Genomic DNA, 16,061 nt, shown 5'->3' with positions numbered 1-16,061 from the left:
GGTTTAATAGCAGGGGATTCTGTACCATAAGGGTTAAAGGCAATGAGGTGCTAGCTTGTGGTTATAATCCAGTGCCCTCACGTTTAATAGCAGTGGGGGCTTCTGTACCATAAGGGTTAAGGGAAATGAGGTGCTAGCTTGTGGTATTATCCGGTGCCCTCATATTTAATAGTGGGGGGTTCTGTACCATAAGGTTTGAAGGAAATGAGGTGCTAGCTCGTGGTTATAATCCGGTGCCCTCACGTCTAATAGCGGGGGTTCTGTATCATAAGGGTTAAAGGAAATGGGGTGCTAGGTTGTGGTTATAATCCAGTGCCCTCACGTTTAATAGCAGTGGGGGCTTCTGTACCATAAGGGTTAAGGGAAATGGGGTGCTAGCTTGGAGTTATAATCCGGTGCCCTCAGGTTTAATAGCAGTGGGGTGTTTTGTACCATAAGAGTTAAAGGAAATGAAGTGCTAGCTTTTGGATGTGGTTATAATCCGGTGCCCTCACGTTTAATAGCAGGGGATTCTGTACCATAAGGGTTAGAGAAAATGAGGTACTAGCTTGTGGTTATAATACGGTCCCCTCAGGTTTAATAGCGGTGGGTTCTGTATCATAAGGGTTCCAGTAAATGAGGTGCTAGCTTGTGGTATTATCTGGTGCCCTCACGTTTAATAGCAGAGGGGGGTTCTGCACCATAAGGGTTATGGGAAATGGGGTGCTAGCTCGTGGTTATAATCCAGTGCCCTCAGGTTTAATAGCAGAGGGGGGTTCTGCACCATAAGGGTTATGGGAAATGGGGTGCTAGCTCGTGGTTATAATCCAGTGCCCTCACGTTTAATAGCAGAGGGGGGTTCTGCACCATAAGGGTTATGGGAAATGGGGTGCTAGCTCGTGGTTATAATCCAGTGCCCTCACGTTTAATAGCAGAGGGGGGTTCTGCACCATTAGGGTTCCAGTAAATGAGGTGCTAGCTTGTGGTATTATCTGGTGCCCTCACGTTTAATAGCAGAGGGGGGTTCTGCACCATAAGGGTTATGGGAAATGGGGTACTAGCTTGGGGTTATAATGCGGTGCCCTCAGGTTTAATAGCGATGGGTTCTGCACCATTAGGGTTCCAGTAAATGAGGTGCTAGCTTGTGGTATTATCTGGTGCCCTCACGTTTAATAGCAGAGGGGGGTTCTGCACCATAAGGGTTATGGGAAATGGGGTGCTAGCTCGTGGTTATAATCCAGTGCCCTCACGTTTAATAGCAGAGGGGGGTTCTGCACCATAAGGGTTATGGGAAATGGGGTACTAGCTCGTGGTTATAATCCAGTGCCCTCACGTTTAATAGCAGAGGGGGGTTCTGCACCATAAGGGTTATGGGAAATGGGGTGCTAGCTCGTGGTTATAATCCAGTGCCCTCAGGTTTAATAGCAGAGGGGGGTTCTGTACAATAAGGGTTATGGGAAATGGGGTGCTAGCTCGTGGTTATAATCCAGTGCCCTCAGGTTTAATAGCAGAGGGGGGTTCTGTACAATAAGGGTTATGGGAAATGGGGTGCTAGCTCGTGGTTATAATGCGGTGCCCTCAGGTTTAATAGCAGAGGGGGTTTCTGTACCATAAGGGTTGAAGGAAATGAGGTGCTAGCTCGTGGTTATAATCCAGTGCCCTCAGGTTTAATAGCAGAGGGGGGTTCTGTACAATAAGGGTTAAGGGAAATGAGGTGCTAGCTCGTGGTTAGTGCCCAGTGCTCTTAACGTTAATAGAAGTGGGGTTCTACCTGGCAGATGCCTTGTGCCCCCAGGTTTAAGTGGGGTTGTAGCTGGTGGCCAATGTCCGGTACCTTTCCTTTTAATGGAGGTAAGTCTCTTGGGCTCTGCGGGGGGTACGGGAGTGCCAACCTAGGGCTGCCCTGGGCCGGGGGGGAGGGGGCACACTCCCCAGGTTTTCTAGGAGAGAGTGTTACTCCCTTGGCCTGTAAATTGATTTTGTTCTGATGAAATTGGCTTGTCGGGTGAAGGTAGGGGACGAGGAGGAAGAGGGCCTGTGTTCAAAGACCCAGACGTGAAAAATGGTGCATAAAAAAGGGATCCCTTTCCTAATGCGATCAGGTGTCACATTGTCGTTTCCCACGCACAAGCATATTTTATTTCTGGGACCGCGAACACGGCGAGGGGGGAGCGCGTGAGTCCATTGTGCAGGGAGTTCTGGCCCGTTTGTGTCTTTGGAAGATCACAATGATGTGTGAAGTCGTTTTACACTTCCTGGTACTCTGCGGGGTGTGGCAGTGAAACTGGTAATCTGACCCTCCCCCCCCCCCCCCCCCCCCCCCCCGCGCGGCCACTTTAGATAAAAGCAGACAATGTTTGACGAAGCGCCTTTCATAGCTTGTTTCAAAGCCGTTTAGTTATTTAATTACATTTAGAATTAAGTTGTTTAAATGCACCCACACATTTAACCGGCAGTGACGTGGCCTATTGGAAATAGACGCGTGTTCGATCCGGTTGCCGTTACCCGCGGTTGATGGGAAGTGTGACACTGCTGTGCCTCACTTCTTTCTGACTGGAAGCAGCAGCAGGGTCTCTGCTCATTGGGGGGGGGGGGGGGGGCAGATAGTGGCGGGAGCCAGCAGGAGGGGTTCTTTTGTGTCTCGGACATGAAAGAAATGAAAAGATTCGTCGGCACATAATTAATACAGCTAATGACATGTAAAAATATGATAAATACCTTTTTAGACCCAAAATGTTAATCTCTCAATGCCTGTGTTTCACTTTAGTACATCAGATGACTTCACCTCGGGCATGGGTACTCACAAACTCTCTCTCGGGGGCCAAATTTACAGGGTGGTTTGTGTCCGAGGGCCGCTCCGGTGGGGCCGGTGTCAGTGGGGGGCTAGAGCAACAAAAAAAACTGTGACCATGAGGTTGAACACAGGTCCCTGCAGCAGACTCCTTCGTCCACTACCAGACCTGGGGTACACACCTCTCTCTCTCCCGCTCCCTCCCTCTATCTCTCTCTCTCTGCCTCCCTCCCTCCATCCCTCTATCTCCCTCTCTCCCTCCCCGGTCTCCCTCTGTCTCACTCACTCTGATTGTATCACTCCCTCTCCCTCTCTCCTTCCCTCTCCCTCCCTCTCCTCCCCTCTCCCTCCCTCACTCCCCTTCCCTCACTCCCTCCCCCTCCCTCTCTCCCTCCCTCACTCCCTTTCCCTCCCTCCCTCACTCCCCTTCCCTCCCTCACTCCCCTTCCCTCCCTCTCTCACTCCCCTTCCCTCCCTCCCTCACTCTCCTTCCCTCACTCTCTCACTCCCCTTCCCTCACTCCCTCCCCTTCCCTAAACTACGGAATACGGCCAAATACAGGTAAGTAAACATATATATAAATAAAACTAATTTAGTTGCACGCACGGAATCGAATTTGGCGATGCAGTGCATGCCACAAAATTCGTTTTATTTATATGTTTACTTACCTGTATTTGGCCGTATTCCGTAGTTTACTACCCCAGACCCTGCCCCTCCCTGGCCCCACGTCACCGCCCGGCAGCACTCCCACCACTGACCGCTACAAGAGCCGGACTGGGAACCAGAACCGGCCCTGGCAAAGTGCTCAGCCGGCCGCCCCTGCCCTCCTAGGGGGGTTTGGGGGTGCCGTAGAGCTCTTTGCCGGGGCCGGTTTTCGGCCAATTTTGTTACTGGGCCGATTTTGCAGCCAAGCTGCAAAAACGGCCCTGTAACAAAAATGGCCCCCAGGGGCCCAAAACCGGCCCCCACATGTGCGGCCCACCAGGGGATTGCCCGGTGCCTGCTACGGCCAGTCCGGCCCTGACCGCTACTGATACACATACACTTACATAAACAGACTCAGAACTGCAGGCACACACACAACATACATTTAAAAAAATTTTTTTTACTTACCTCAACTGTCAGGGAAAGTAAAAAAAAAACAGCTATTTGTACTATATTTTTACTCCATTTTTAATTAAACTAATAGCAAATAATGTAATATTATTCACTTTTAGCATAATACAAAATTGACAAAAAAAACAAGGTGAGTGAAGCTCCCACCGATATCCATAAGGACGAGTTCCTTCTTTTCCTACCACTGATTTTGCCACTGCTGATGCTATGGGTCGGAAAGGCAGTGCCAGGGGTCACAAGGGGCAGCAGCGACCCCTAAATGACACCCATGTGCCGAGGAGTCATTCCCTATCGACAGGCAGAGCCAATATAACCTTGTTTTGGAATGCCTTTATTCTTGACTTAGCTGACAAGTGCCTGGAGGGGCACTTAAGGCTGACTCAACAGATGCTACAATGCCCAGTAGGCATGGAATACTAAACACTGGGACAATTCACAAAAGCATTTATGAGTACTAGAAGAAGTACTATAGTAGTACCCTTTTATGTTCTCTCACATGCTTTAATGAAACATCCAACCTCCATTAGTAAAAGTGCAAAGAAGACACAGACCTTTCTATTTGTACTAATTGCATATGAATGGAGTTCCCTGAGTATTCCCATTTTATTCCAGTTTTATGTTTTGAGTCAAAATGTCTTTGTGAGCAGACCCCACATTACTTGAGTAACTCTCTTCCCTGCCCTCTTCTTTACTGATTGTATTGCAATTTATTGTTGTCACCCTATAGACGTTTACCAGGGTAAATACTTTAAAGCTTGTATTGGTAACATTTTGCAACATTTTGAAACTCATTATGAGTGGCCTAATAACTCATTTGACTGCCTATATCAGAAGTTTGCGTTTTGCATTTTTTATTGCCCACTGTACATACTGCGCTCGAACCCCTGCCGACGTAAAGGGAGAAAAAGGTCCAGCGTGTATTCTAATATGTGCATTTCGGTGCATTTGAATTTATTTGAATTTGAATTTAACATATATTTCTAGAGCGCGCGTACACCAGTCGGTTTCTTGGCGCTATGTAATACTACTACTCAAGGGACAGGAAGGCTGAGGGACAAGGGGAAATTAAGAACGGAAGGCTTGGGTAAAAAGGTAGGTTTTGAGATCTTTGCGAAAGATGGTGTACTCGGAGCAGGATCTCAGACGGAGTGGGAGAGAGTTCCAGAAGGCCGGGGCCGTGGTAGAGAATTTGGAGCCTCCCCATTTTTTCCAATTGAAGCGAGGGACAGTGAGGAGTTGGTGAGTAGCAGAGCGCAGTTCTCTAGACGGGGTGTAGTCGTGAATAGCCGTGCAAATGAAAGACGGGGCAGATCCAGACCGCGCTTTAAAGATGATGCAGCCCAACTTGAATAGGGCACGTTGCCGGACAGGGAGCCAGTGTAAGGTTTTGAGAAGGGGCGTGACATGTTGAGATTTGGGCAGATTGAAAACCAGACGCGCCGCCTGGTTTTGGACCAGCTGGAGGCGCCTCACGAGGTACGCTGGCATGCCATGATAGAGGGCATTGCCGTAGTCCAAGCGAGACGTCACTATGGCCAAAAGTATTAGTTTGAGAGCGGATGGGGAAAAAAACCGGGATACTTTGCGGATTGTCCGGAGGGAGAGGAAGGCTGAGGAAACGACCACACTGACTTGAGAGTGGAGGGAGAGTTGATTATTAAGTTTGATCCCAAGGGTCTTGACAGAGGGAACGGGAGTGGGTGGGGAACCTAAAGAGGGCGGCCAGAAGGAAGAGGACCAAGGACTGGAGCAACCACCAGTCAACACCAACTCCGTTTTGTCGGGATTGAGTTTCAGGTGGTTGAAGTTCATCCAGTCCTGGATAAAAGTCATGATAGACTGAAAATTAGATACTGACACGAGGGAGGAAGAAAGAGAGAAGATAAGCTGGAGATCATCTGCATAGTTGTAGACAGAGACCTCCAGCTGCTGTAAAGCAAAAATAAGGGGGGCAATGTAAAGGTTAAATAACAGTGGGGACAAGGAGGATCCTTGGGGGACCCCACACTGGACTGGGCGAAAATCAGCTGATTACTCACCCAAGCAAACTGCTTGAGTGCGCCCACTCAAGAAGGAGGATAGCCACAACAGGGCCGACCCTCCGATTCCCGCCGCCTCGACACGTGAAAGTAAGATGGCATTAAGCACCAAAATCCATAGGCTAGTCCATTTTAGTGGAAACTTTTGATATTTACCAATTGCCACTTTTATTTATCAGGTGTCATACATTTCTCACACTCATAATGACGCCCTCAGTGTCCTAACAAAACTGCTATTTATCCAGTATTACACTGTGACTGGTGCAACTGTGTAATGTTCCATCTAATCCAGAACAACTGTTTACTGTAATAGTTATTTTTTTTATTACATTGAATCCTGCTCTCCTATTGCAAGTTGATTCCAGCAGAATGTCTGAGTATTAAGAGTTATGATTAAAATTTTCACTTTTGTTCAAGGTACAAAAATCACAATGAGAATACAGTGACAAACCAAACAACACTGTGCCCTTGGTGGCACTCCTTAGGAGACGTTGTCCGTCTGTACTGTTCAATAACGATATATGACTGAATCACTGTCGATTGTTCATCAATTCCTTTATTCAAATGAAGTTCAATCCAGATTTAATTCGTCAGGATACAATTTAAATCAAAATATCATTTGTTCAGTGGTATATCTCTATGGTTTCATCCGATTTACCAAAATAAGTCCCAATGCATTTCGGGACGTATGCCCTTCATTAGGGGACTGGTACACAATCGGATTGAAGATGCGGATTTGTATGGCCAGCACGAACCCATACAAATCCGCATTATGATTAATTTCAAATTAGAATCAGAATAATCTAAACATGGTGCCCAGTTGCCATTGGTGGAAAGTCAGACGCTGAAAATAGTAGAAACTACCTTTATGTTTAGCTACTTTGAAGGAGCACCTGTAGATCAAGCAGAATCAGTGCCTGTGATTAAGCAATTCTTATTGGCTGGGCAAAGAGTCAGCATGGCTGGGACTCCAAATGCCATCTTGAACTGCATTAAGGTCATGGAGGATACATTTTGCATGAAGCCCTTTTTTAGGTCTCGCCTGTCGATGCGCATGCGCATTGAGCAAGCGAGACTATGGGGGCTTATCCACTCTTTATCCACTGCAAGGAATCGTGGCGATTCCTTGCAGTGCCCGTGACTTTTAAGCTCAATGCGCATGCGCATTGAGCTTAAAAGCGCGTGCACGTCCGTCTTGTTTTACCCGCTCCGCCCCCTCCCCTTCCCGCTGTGTCGCATTTCTCCTCCCCCATCCCCTCTCTTCCCTCCGTCTTGTTTGTTTATTTTACCCGCTCCGCCCCCTCCCCTGCCCGCCGTGTCGTATTTTTTTTTAAATCCCCACTTCCCCCCTACCCCCATCAATGCCAACACTGACGCCGTGCTCTGCTGCTTGTTATGTTTAGCTTCCCCTTATCTTTGCTCCGTGTCTGATTCCCTCTGTCTTTCTCCTTCTCACTCTCTGGGGTTTTCGTGGCCGTTCACTTTCCATTCTATCCTCCTGTTTTCGATCTCACTGCATATCTCCGCCTCTCCCTACCCGTCTCTCATCCCCGTTTCCTTTGTTTCCACTCTCGGTACAACTCTACCCCTTTCTGTTTTACTTCCCAGTGCTCGCTCCCTTTCTTCACTTCTCTACACCTTCTGGTCAGGTTTTGTGTAAATTCCCTTTCCCCGATCTCTAAATTTCTCTGCTGGCTCCACTGGCAGCGCCTCTCTGGCCCCTTTCCCTTTCCTCCTCTCAGCTGCTCCCTACTCCCCCCCCCCCCATTCCTGCTCTTACCGCTGCTCTCTCTGCCCACACCCTTCCGTCTCTCCATCTTCCCACTCCCTCTGCTCCCGCTTCTGACACATGTACATTATATTCTCACAAGAAATAACGCCCCGACACGTTCCCGCAGCGCAGCATATGCCAAAAACAACACCGCCGCTGCTGCCGTGAGCAATTCACGTATTTCCGGCTATTTGCGCGTCCACAACACTGTACGCAGAACAAGAACATCTGGGGGCGCCGCCATGCTTTCAATAATCTCCAAATTCTCCACGGACCACCCTCCGGCGTTTTTCACAAAGCTGCTCCTATTTCACACTCCCCAGTCTCACGTGGTACACCCCTCCTACCAGCCTTGGTGGTACTCAACCCATACCAACCCCAGAGATCTTCTTGCCATTCCAGCTTCGCGCGGGTTCTCTGTCCTGCCACTGTCCCAGTGCGTTTCTACCCTGGGAATGCCCCACCGTGCGCCGGTCACAATATCTCACAGAGTTCGCACCTTGCTGTCTCGCTGTGGTGCTCTCTCTGCCCTGCAAATCTCTGGCCGTTTTCCCGCTCTATCAACTCCCAGTGGTATTTATGCTATAGCCCCCTCCTGTGGTATTTCTGCCCCCCATAGCTTTGCGGTCCCTCACTCACCCTCAACCCCTCACCCTCAACCCCTCACCCTCACTCACCCTCACCCTCACTCACCCTCAACCCCTCACTCACCCTCAACCCCTCACCCTCACTCACCCTCACTCACCCTCACCCTCACTCACCCTCAACCCCTCACCCTCACTCACCCTCACCCTCACTCACCCTCACTCACCCTCACCCTCCCTCACCCTCACTCACCCTCAACCCATCACCCTCACTCACCCTCACTCACCCTCACCCTCACTCACCCTCACCCTCACTCACCCTCAACCCCTCACCCTCACTCACCCTCAACCCCTCACCCTCACCCTCACTCACCCTCAACCCCTCACTCACCCTCACTCTCACTCACCCTCAACCCCTCACCCACCCTCACCCTCACTCACCCTCAACCCCTCACCCTCACTCACCCTCAACCCCTCACTCACCCTCACTCACCCTCAACCCCTCACCCTCAACATCAACCCCTCACCCTCACTCACCCTCACCCTCACTCACCCTCACCCTCACTCACCCTCACTCACACTCACCCTCACTCACCCTCACTCACCCTCACCCTCACTCACCCTCACTCACCCTCACCCTCACTCACCCTCACCCTCACTCACCCTCACCCTCACTCACCCTCACCCTCACTCACCCTCACTCTCACTCACCCTCAACCCCTCACCCTCACTCACCCTCAACCCCTCACTCACCCTCACTCACCCTCTCCCACCCTCACCCTCACTCACCCTCACTCACCCTCAACCCCTCACCCTCACACAGTGCAATAGGTCTCGGAGCATTTGAGTTAGAGCTTTTAGAAATGTTTATGGCTTTTTTTTTAAATTCTTTAGCATTGGCTACAGGAAACAAAAATGCTAAAGATTTACAAAAAAACCCATAAACAATTCTAAAAGCACTAACTCTAATGCTGCGAGACCTATTGCATTTCCAATGCTTGTCTGAATTTTGAGCCAGTCAGTGGTTGCTTGTCATTGGTGTGTATTATCATTTATCACTGTTGTCCAGAGTCTCAGGTATTGATCCTCTCCAGATGGATAACTAAATGGCTCTGTTTCTGCAGCTAACTCTCTAAAGGTTGCTCAGTGGAATAGTAATGCCCCAAACCTTTTTCTCTGATTAGTAACCTAAGAAATATCTCTGTGCATAGCCTTGCTGTTAGAAGTAGGAATCCTTAAGATCTATGTAACCTAATAACTAGTGCTGCTGCCAATAGCCGGAGCCTCTAAGATTTGTGTTGCATCAGGATTAGCTTTGCTCTCCAAACTCTGAGCCTATATGACCTTAGTACCCAGGCATGCATGAATACTTCTTCCATTTGATATACCTGAGCCTATAGGATCTAGCCACTAAGGCCTCTGTACGCTAAGAAAAGGGTTGCTGTCAAAAGTCTTAGCCTGTAGGGTCTGTGCTCATGAGCCTCTAAGAGGTCTCTACAGTGGGATATGGCTCACTCTCAGAAGCCAGGGCATCTTGGTCTACAATCTTGGAGTTAATACATGCTTGGGGGTGTATAAATATTGTAACTTTCGAGTTAGCTCTGTTGTCATAGGGATGATCCTGTAAGGTGAATTTGTATTGCCACACGCCTGGGCGGATGCCAATCCTGCAACTCGGGTGATAGCTGTGTTGTCATAGCTCTGAGCCAGTAAGATCTGTGTGAGTTACCGGTTGGGTTTTGTGTCATTGGTTTCAGCGTTTACGGTCTGTGTCTCCTGGAGGAGGGTTCTCGGTGTGAGCTTGTAGCGTGTTTGTAGGCTGATAGATCGGCGCGCTGTCAGTGGTCTGCAGGATCACTCTAATATCTGGGATAGATCTGCTGCCTGAAGTCTGAGCCTGTACAATCTCCACTAACCCAAGCGGCAGCTCTGAGCCCTGTAAGATCTTTATAAACAATGGGGTCACTGTTGACGTCCTATGTATACATTCAGGAATATCTTTCTTGCATGTATTAAAGGTATGTAATCTTACAGATTAATATGCTTACCTAGAGCTTACATTTGTATGATTTGTGTTGATCCCACCTAACTCCCTGCTCAGTTGAAAGAGATCTGGAGGTTTGTCAGACACAGTTTCTCCTTTGCGGTTCCCTCCTTCTTGACAGGGCAAGAGGGACATGAAAGATGGTGGCAGATCTGCCCTGCCACGCCTTCGCAGACCTGCCATCACTTATGTAATTTCCAAAGACAGATCCCCAAAAGTGGTGGTCCATTTTCAGATATAACATAACTAAATGCCCCCATGCCATGGGAGTTTTCTCTCTCTCAGCGAATACACACATTTTCGGAACGTTTTCGATCCAAGACTGCCATGGTTGACACGATGGACACAGACACAAGAGACACCAACAGCAAGTGGAATTGACCAAAGCGGGCACGCCTGGCGCTATTTCCGCTTGCTTTACAATGTTTTTTCTGATGACGAAGATCTGCAGTGGTTCTGCCATCTTGAAAACCGCATTGCCCTGTACTCTAAATGAGATGGTGGAGACAAGAGGAGAGACAAAAAATCGGCCAAATCTTGATGAATGTCCTATTACTCCAAATGAGGTATCTGACTCGTTCCTAAATGTTTACGCTGTTAAGGAGGGTGCATTTTGGAAGATTACCATATTTCCTTTAATGTAGTACCCGGCTGGAGGACTGCTTCAGTGGAATATGTGATGTTACAACGCATGCAATTACAACGCATGCTTTTACAACGCAGTCTTTACATCGCAACTGCTATTACATTGCATGATTTTACAACCATGCCAATGCAACGCATTTTTCAAAACTACCATTACAACTCATTCCATTACAATGCATACCATTACAGCGCATACCATTACAACGCATAATACTTTTAGGGCAACAGTAGGGTAAGTGTTGGATAGTGTAGGGGTAAAAATTACTATTCGCATTCAAGTGAGTGCAACAGTAGGGTAAGTTTTGGATAGTGTAGGGGTAATAATTACTAAGTGTTGGATGGTGTAGGGGTACAAATTACTAATCCCACTCCAGTGAGTGCAACGGTAGGGAAAGTGTTGAATACTATTCCCATCTACCGCAAAACCCATACCCACCGTAATACAAAAAAAAATCTCCATTACTTACCTTATAATGCGTTGTAATGGTAAGCGTTGTAATGACATTCGATGTAAAGGCAGTTGCGTTGTAACAGTTGCGTTGTAAAGGTAGGTTGTTGTAATGACTGCGTTGTAATGAATGTTTCCCCTTCAGTGCTGCACTTATTTAGGTTATTTTCTATTTTCCTTCTTGTGCATGATTAAATATAAATATATTTGAAGTAGTATTAGCAGCATCAGTTACATTACTATTTCAGGTTATATGTGCATTAAACAGAACAATTCCACGTATCATTTAGTAGTGGATTTATTGTAGGGAGAGGGAGATTACAGTAACAAAATGAAAGCAAAACAATCCTCACCTAATACAGTCTTTAACTTGCATTAGTTTAGATATTTATTTGCAAACGAAGTGCCCAGATCTCTTAACAGTAGCCCTTCAGGAGAATCTAGTATTGTAAAGTTCTAATCTGTGGTAATACTGTGGCATACCTTGAGTGCTGCATCGCCCCATTTATTATGTTATAGTATGAACTTGTGAAACCAGTAAGCTGAAGTTGTTTTTCCTTTTCTGTCTATTTACTTTTCAGAAACAGTATTGTAGCTATGTGGAATGTTAACGAGCTAAGGAGTGGCAGGGAAGGGCTTCTTGGAATGAACTGTGGATCAAGAGGATGAAGTTCTTTTATTATCTTAAATATGGCCTTATTCAGAGCCCTCATGATTAAACCTAACTGATCTTAGTAAGCGATTTCTTCACAAAAAGTAGCAACTCATTGCAAGGCAAAATGAACCGTACAAAGTGATAACATTGAGGGAAGTGGGCTACCTCTGAAAGTCATACAACAAATATAACTATCTAATTATCTCCAGAACAATATATTGAACGGATATAATAGGTGACAGGCCTTGGAGGTCCCTCTATTTGATGGAATACTCGTTTAAACCAGTGGCGGCTCTTCCGCTAAGGCGGAGGAGCATCGCCTCACTGCTTTTTCCAGTGACACAAAGGGAAAATTAAATGATAATAACTTGTGTTATTATCATTTTATTTTCTCCTACTTCCACCTGCTTTGTAGGGGAGGAGTGGTAGCATCCTCCTACAGCCCTTTCAGGTCGCTTAACACAGTCTTGCTCACTTCAATGTTCTCCATGCATGCTGCAGAGCAGCCTACGTGGAGAACATGCCCAGGACTCCTTTCAGCGTCTGAGCGCCGAAACACGATGCTCAGGCCAATCACAAAGCTGCTACGGTAGCGTTGTGATGGGCTGACTGGTCGCCTGGGTGTGCTTCCGGTAAGGACAAGCGAGGTAGGAATACGGAGGCGAGGAAGTGGCGAGAAAGTAAATAAAGTAAATGTTTTTTTTTTTTACCCCGCGACCCCCGCATCCTTTCCCCCTCCTCCCGCCCCCCTACATCCCATCTCCTCCCCCTTCTAGACCCGCCCCCTCCACCTCTGATCTGCCGGCAGCCGCTGGTTTAAACTACCCTTAAATCTATTTATAGACAAGATCTCTGTCAGTAATGACTCTCAGTTAAGTCAACAGGGCTTTGTTTTCAAAACATTCTGCGCAGAACGTAGACTGAGAATATCCCGCAGTTGTGATGATGTATCCCCAACTGTAAATATGGACCAGGAGTTGGGAACAGGGTTCTCCCACAGGCTTGGCCAATGCAGATGTGGGGGACACTCCTAAAGTTGCAACTGTTGTTGGCATTCACAAACATCTGCAAAGCAGTTACCACACAGCAAGCCTCACAATTTACAAATAATTACTTCAGGAAGCAAAAAAAACCCTATTTTTCTGAACAGATCACTGAGGCCAAATCCTCTGTGAAGGAGCTCTTCAGAACAGGGACTAATTTTATGAACCCCCGAAACCGATTACTCACAGCAGTTCTGCTTTCTGTGATGCTCTAGCCTCTTTTTTTTCTTAATTAAGTAGAAATGATCTTCTCCTCATTCAGCAATCAACAGGGTGAGGCCAGGGAACTGGCAGTCGGGGTAAAGGCAATCAACAATTCTCCCATGTTTGACCGTTTCACTCCATTGGAGATCAAGGAGGTTGCTAACCTGCTGATGGGATGCCGCTCTGGTTCCCCCTTGGACCCTTGTCCAATAGCAGTAATTAAAAACTCTCCTGAGTTCATTGCCAACACCCTGACCCTTTTATTGAATCTCATATTGGAGGCAGGTCATTATCCAACAGCATGGAAAACTGCCATAATTTTCCCACTGATTAAATCTGGAGCCTAGTGATCCGAACAGCTATAGAGCCATCTCCTGAGTCCCACTACCGGCGAAAATAATGGAGAAGGCTATTAACATGCAACTCAGTTTGTTCATTGAGAACAACAATACGTTGGATCCTTCTCAGTATGGATTCCACACGGGACACAGCACATAGTTAGCATTGATCAAAGCCACGGAGGAGGTTCGCGAGGCGGTGGACCAGGGAGGATCAGCCATCTTGATCTTGTTGGATCTGTCGGCAGCCTTCGATGCGGTCCATCACGAAGTGTTGATGGGTCGATTATCGAAGGCGGGGGTCCAGGACAAAACCTGGAACCTACTGAAATCATTTGTGGCTGACATAGTACAAATGGTAGACTGGGAAGGGACAGCTCAAAACTGTTCCCCCTTCCCTGTGGAGTGCCTCAGGGGTCATCTCTCAGTACGACGCTTTTCAAAATATATGTGAGCCCACTGGTCGCCCTCATAAGATCCTTTGGGCTGCGATTAACTTCCTATGGAGATGATACACAAATCGTGCTATCCCTTCAGCTGGGCAAAGAAGCTGAAATGACCCCTAGTTGTCACGACTGCATGTTAGCAGTAACTGGCTGGATCTGCAAACTGCCTGAAGTTGAATGCAGGAAAAACAGAGGTGATTATTTTTGGTAATAACCCCAACCTCTGGTCACCAGCATGGTGGCCCAATAAAATGGGCAACCCCCCACTCCCCTCGCCGAAAGTCAAGAACTTGGGGGTGATCATTGACAACACACTGACGTTTGAGGACCAGGTCAGCGAGTGGTTTCAACTAATTTTTTCATCTTGAGAACCCTGATGAAAATAAACTTCTTCCTTGCAGAAGAAAGTTTCAGAACAGTTGTCTCAGCCCTCATTCTGTCCCGTCTGGACTATTGTAACAGCCTGTATTTGAGTATTCAAAAGAAACATTTTAACAGATTACAGATGGTGCAGAATGCGGCTGATAGGCACACCAAGTTTATTTCTGTTAGAAATGTCCTACGATACCTTCTCTGGCTCCCGATAAAACAACGAGCTCAATTTAAAGCTCTTTGTACAGTTTTTAAGTGCCTGATGGGTATCGGCCCAGAGGACCTAAAAAAGCGCATCCAATGGTATGTCCCGGGGAGATTGCCGTGCTCTATGGAAGCAAAGAGAGTGATAGTTCCTAGAGCATAGAAGGCTAATTGGGGTGGTAGGAGCTTTGTTCAAGGAGCCACCAATGCCTGGAACAACCTTCCTATACATCGAAGGACTGCCACAGATCTCCTTTCTTTTAGGAAAGATCTGAAAACATGGCTGTTCTCCGTTTAATCTCAGTCTGAGCTCAGGGGCAGAGGGTACCAGTTATATAGTGCGCAGCGCCAGGACACCCTTGGGTAACAGTGCGCTTTACAAGCCTAAATAACATAACATAACTCTCATTACACTTCCAAGCATTCACCTAAACATAGTAGGTGGAAGTGGTGCAATACGGGGAAGAAACTGCCCCTGTCACTCCATTTTTAAGTTTAAATTATAGATGGATAAAAAGTGAATTATGGGGAGGGTTTTTGCAACTTGGGGTTCCAAATGGCATCATAGACAGAGTTGTCCATTTAATGTCTCTCAGAATCCCTCAGTCAAAAACATCCCAATAATTTTCACCCACTTATAATTCTATTGCTACATATGGGTCCTGTACAAATCTCCTGACCTAAACAGGCTTTTGTAAATTATTTGATTCTCTGCAGTGATGTCACTGCAGTGAGACACAAAGCTTATTTTCCACCGGTGTGCTGTCACACTGCTTAGTCCCGAGCAGCTCCTTTCAGTCGATGTTTATTTCTGTGTTTAAAAGTCCATATTTCGAACAGCTGTTCACACGACTGGATGGGTTTATAGGCCATGTACAACACAGAAATGGAAATGGGTAACAGTGAATAAAGTGGACGCTTTTCCCCTCGAGATGCTCAGTGACATCAGAGGCAACTCAAGCTTCACTCTCCTCTATGTGACATCACTCAGAACCTCTCAATGAAAACACAATTGTTGGACGGAGACCCGGAGGGTCGGCCGAGCAAGGGGGAGAGGCCTCCTGGTGAGGGCCCTCTCCTTAGATCGTACGGACAAGCAACTACCCCCCCCCACAGATGGACGCCACACCAGGATAGGTTCTGTACACTTTTATAGGTATTCTTAGGCAGGGTAAACTTGACGATACAGCAAGACAAGGATACGATGATCTCGTCAATTTCTAGTCTCTGTGGGAAAGGGGTAGCGGGACAGTCTCAGTACCGGTCCGGTACAGGGGTAGCGGGTGTATAGCTCTCAATCCTCGAGCTGGAGGGTTCGCAAGTAGGGGCCGTGGCAGCGCCAGCAGGCTTCCGTAGATGGTTCGCAAGTAGGGGCCGTGGCA

General features: G+C 47.4%; 1 protein-coding gene across 3 annotated transcripts in view; it reads left to right on the top strand.

Moving 5' to 3' along the window:
• Positions 1 to 16,061, top strand: part of REEP1 (receptor accessory protein 1) — a 315,311-nt gene that overhangs the window by 58,950 nt on the left and 240,300 nt on the right. The gene's annotated exons all lie outside the window — the stretch shown is intronic.

Source organism: Lissotriton vulgaris, chromosome 3_2, assembly GCF_964263255.1.
Source record: "Lissotriton vulgaris chromosome 3_2, aLisVul1.2, whole genome shotgun sequence".
In the NCBI taxonomy this organism is placed as follows: Eukaryota; Metazoa; Chordata; class Amphibia; order Caudata; family Salamandridae; genus Lissotriton; species Lissotriton vulgaris.
The sequence above is the reverse complement of the archived record's forward strand: the minus strand, read 5'-3'. Positions and strand labels throughout refer to the sequence as shown.